Here is a 5,000-nt window from a genome sequence, read left to right on the forward strand (position 1 = left end):
AGGAGTTTTCCGACCGAAATGGCCGGGACTCGAGAACTTTCCGAAAACAAAATCGATATCATCACATCATATAAGCTCTGTAAAACAAAACAAAACTGCAAGTAGATTGTGAATGATCTACTTACAGCCGAAGAGAGAAGTTATGTGATGCAATATTCATAGCATATCCGGGAAATCCGTAATATCCGCCTTTTCCGACCCCTTCTGCGATAATAATCAAGTGTCACGTACCGAAATGGCCGGGAATCGAGAATTTTCCGAAGACAAAATCGATATCACATCATATAATCTCTACAAAACAAGACAAAACTGCAAGTAGATTGTGAATGATCTACTTAAAGCCGAAGAGAGAAGTTATGTGATGCAATATTCATAGTATGTCCGGGAAATCCGTGATATCAGACCGATTTCACGAGGATATGAATATTTAAACATTCTGCTTATCTTTACTGCTGTAAGTACTATCACTATTGTTATAATACATACTATATATTATACTTACAGTTGTAAGGAGAAGTAAAAAGAATTAAATATTCATATCCCCGTCAAATCCGTGAAATCCGTCTTTTTCCTTCTCAAATAAGTATGCACTTTGCATGATGTATTACATCCCGAAAATCAGTGACACTGCAAGTGTCCGCCCTTGAATTAATCCTAAACTGGAAGACGGGAAAGACGGATTTCACGGGGATATGAATATTTAAACAGTCTACTTCTCTTTACTACTGTAAGTACTATCACTTTTCTTATTATAATACATACTATATATTATACTTACAGTTGTAAGGAGAAGTAAAAAGAATTAAATATTCATATCCCCGTCAAATCCGTGAAATCCGTCTTTTTCCTTCTCAAATAAGTATGCACTTTGCATGATGTATTACATCCCGAAAATCAGTGACACTGCAAGTGTCCGCCCTTGAATTAATCCTAAACTGGAAGACGGGAAAGACGGATTTCACGGGGATATGAATATTTAAACAGTCTACTTCTCTTTACTACTGTAAGTACTATCACTTTTCTTATTATAATACATACTATATATTATACTTACAGTTGTAAGGAGAAGTAAAAAGAATTAAATATTCATATCCCCGTCAAATCCGTGAAATCCGTCTTTTTCCTTCTCAAATAAGTATGCACTTTGCATGATGTATTACATCCCGAAAATCAGTGACACTGCAAGTGTCCGCCCTTGAATTAATCCTAAACTGGAAGACGGGAAAGACGGATTTCACGGGGATATGAATATTTAAACAGTCTACTTCTCTTTACTACTGTAAGTACTATCACTTTTCTTATTATAATACATACTATATATTATACTTACAGTTGTAAGGAGAAGTAAAAAGAATTAAATATTCATATCCCCGTCAAATCCGTGAAATCCGTCTTTTCCTTCTCAAATAAGTATGCACTTTGCATGATGTATTACATCCCGAAAATCAGTGACACTGCAAGTGTCCCCCCTTGAATTAATCCTAAACTGGAAGACGGGAAAGACGGATTTCACGGGGATATGAATATTTAAACAGTCTACTTCTCTTTACTACTGTAAGTATTATCAATATCTTTACAAAACATATTATTATTATTATTATTATTATTATTATTATTATTATTATCAGTTATGTTCTGTTTAAACTTTCCTTTGAATAGTCCAGTACTTTTCCGTTTGATGGTTATTGTTATTCTTGTTACCATTCTCCGGATATTGACCAGATATTGATGGTTTCCGACTTTTCCGACAAAAAGGTTTTCGGAAGGGTTCGGATTGGCCGGATGTTACGGCTATTCGTCTCGCTCTGTGGTCCCACGTGACACTTGATTATTATCTCAGCTGGGTCGGAAAAGGCCGATATCACGGATTTCCCGGAGATGCTATGAATATTGCATGACATAATTTCTCTCTTCGGCTGTAAGTAGATCATTCACAATCTACTTGCAGTTTTGTCTTGTTTTGCAGAGGTTGTATGATGTGATATCTATTTTGTCTTCGGAAAATTCTCGATTCCCGGCCATTTCGGTACGTGACACTTGATTATTATCTCAGAAGGGGTCGGAAAAGTCAGATTTCACGGATTTCCCGGAGATGCCATGAATATCTTATCATATAACTTGTCAATTTAACTGTAAGTTGTTTTACATCGTTAGATATTCGTTGCATCTTCGGGAAATCCGATAAATCCGACTTTCTCGACAGAAAGGTCTTCGGGAGGGTTCGGATTGGCCGGATGTTACGGCTATTCGTATCGCTCTGTCGTCCCACGTGACACTTGATTATTATCTCAGCTTGGTCGGAAAAAGCGGATATCACGGATTTCCCGGAGATGCTATGAATATTGCATCACATAACTTCTCTCTTCGGCTATAAATAGATCATTCACAATCTACTTGCAGTTTAGTTTTGTCTTACAGAGCTTATATGATATGATGATATCGATTTTGTTTTCGGAAAGTTTTCGAGTCCCGGCCATTTCGGTCCCGGTCGGAAAACTCTTCGGCCAGGTCGTACCTCATGAATATTTCAATGCAAGATGAGTTGAGCGAGCTGGCCGAAAAGTTCTCGGGAGGGTTCGGATTGGCCGGATCTTACGGATATCCCGGGGACTTTACGATGAATCGCTTCTCTCTTTAACTGCAAGTAAATGGCGAATAAAAATAAGTTGTCTATTTGTCTCTTGTAGCGCCTGCGTTCAAATTCGGTGGCGATCCCAGACAGGGTTGACCACTGTCTCACGAGATTCTCCTTCAACGTGTACCGGGCGAACAAAATCGGAAATGGCGGATTTAACGATTCTTCAAAACACTCAATTGGTCCGTTCACCGCGGACCGAAGTGAAAAGGGAACCAAGAAATAAGGGAAACGATCTATAACATTTCCCAAATTTCAATTTTGTTTCCTTTTTTGAGTTGAGTGTTGTATTTCGTCAGCAAAATTTCGGCATTCGATTGTGTGCCACAAAGTGATCTTTTAGTCGCTTTTTGGCTTCTTTCTTTTTAACTAGCGATGTTTTTGAGCGCATTTTGTTTTTCAAAGGTATTCCTTTTCTTGGTTCTGGAACGGTCCCCTCTTGAAAAGCGAGAACAGATTGTTCCTCTTTTTTGTGTTCCTTTTGATGAATTCGGAACGTGCTTTCATACTACTTGGGAACAAAATGGTCCTTCATTGCTAAAAGGGGAACCAATTGTTCCGAGTTCCGAATCCCGAGCGGAACAAATTGGTCCTTAATGGGTGATTTGGGAACTATTGTTCCTAAACATGTGTTCCTTTTGATAAAATGGGAACGTGCTTTTATAAAGATACGGAACAAAATGGTCCTTTATTGTTAAAAAGAGAACCAATTGTTCCGAATTCCTAATCCCAAGCGGAACAAATTGGACCTTAATGGGTGATCTGGGAACTACACCTTTTGCTGTTCATTTACGCAAAAGATACATTCATTTACGTCAACAGTCGAAACTACGTTCATTAGCACTTCCATGAACTTCAATAACGCGAACGAACTTTCAATAACGCTATTTGCATGTGAATTAACATTCAATAGCATCAACGGATGAACCATTGCACCTTTGGACAATCAAAGATAACAAATATCCTTTCAATCTCGCGCAATGGTTAATCATTAACACTAATAGAAAATCAATTGCATAGTGTGACAATCAATGGCGTATTAGAGACATAAAATAATCAATTTGCATGGAGACGCACAATCAATTGCACCTCCATACAATCGTTTATTCGAAATGCGTAAATGAACAGTAAAAGGTGTATAGTTCCAAAAAAAAATGTGTTCCTATCTACAACATGGGAACCAATTGTTTCGAGTTCCGAATTCCGAGCGGAACAGATTGGACCTTAATGGATGATTCGAGAAATATTGTTCCTAAAAATGAGTTCTTTTCTATCAGGGGCCAAGATGGCACAGTCGGTTAGTACGCGGCCTTGGTGCAAAGAGGTCGTGAGTTCGATTCCCCGGTTCTCGCATCCTTGTTTCGACTTCTTTCCTTTCCGTGTAGCTAAGTAGCTTTAAATACCCGTAAAGCGGAGCAGTGATGGAGAGGGGGTAGTAAAATGAGCGCACCGTCGACCTCAGGTTTGTCAGCTAAATTACTGTTACGAGTTATCGACGTTAAATATCGTTACTTTACTTTACTTTACTTTTATCGCATGAGAACCAACTGTTCCGAGTTCCGAATCCCGAGCGGAACAAATTGGACCTTAAATGGATGATTTGAGAACTATTGTTCCTAAAAATGTGTTCCTTTTGATAATATGGGAACGTTTTTTTTTTTTAATAAAAATACGGAACAAAATGGTCCTTTAGTGTTAAAAAGGAACCAATTGTTCCGAGTTCCGAATTACGAGCGGAACAAATTGGACCTTAATGGATGATTCGAGAAATATTGTTCCTAAAAATGACTTCTTTTCTATCAGGGACAAAGATGGCACAGTAGGTTAGTAAGCTGCCTTGGTGCAAGAGGTCCTGAGTTCGATTCCCGGAGCTTCCGTCCTTGTTTCGACTTCTTTCATTTCCGTGTAGCTAAGTAGCTTTAAATAAATCCCGAGCAGAACAAATTGGACCGTAATGGATGATTTGAGAACTATTGTTCCTAAAAATGTGTTCCTTTTGATAATATGGGAACGCTTTTTTTTTTAATAAAAATACGGAACAAAATGGTCCTTTAGTGTTAAAAAGGAACCAATTGTTCCGAGTTCCGAATTACGAGCGGAACAAATTGGACCTTAATGGATGATTCGAGAAATATTGTTCCTAAAAATGACTTCTTTTCTATCAGGGACAAAGATGGCACAGTAGGTTAGTAAGCTGCCTTGCTGCAAGAGGTCCTGAGTTCGATTCCCGGAGCTTGCATCCTTGTTTCGACTTCTCTCATTTCCTTGTAGCTAAGTAGCTTTAAATAAATCCCGAGCAGAACAAATTGGACCTTAATGGATGATTTGAGAACTATTGTTCCTAAAAATGTGTTCCTTTTGATAA

Source organism: Montipora foliosa, chromosome 3 (assembly GCF_036669935.1).
Source record: "Montipora foliosa isolate CH-2021 chromosome 3, ASM3666993v2, whole genome shotgun sequence".
In the NCBI taxonomy this organism is placed as follows: Eukaryota; Metazoa; Cnidaria; class Anthozoa; order Scleractinia; family Acroporidae; genus Montipora; species Montipora foliosa.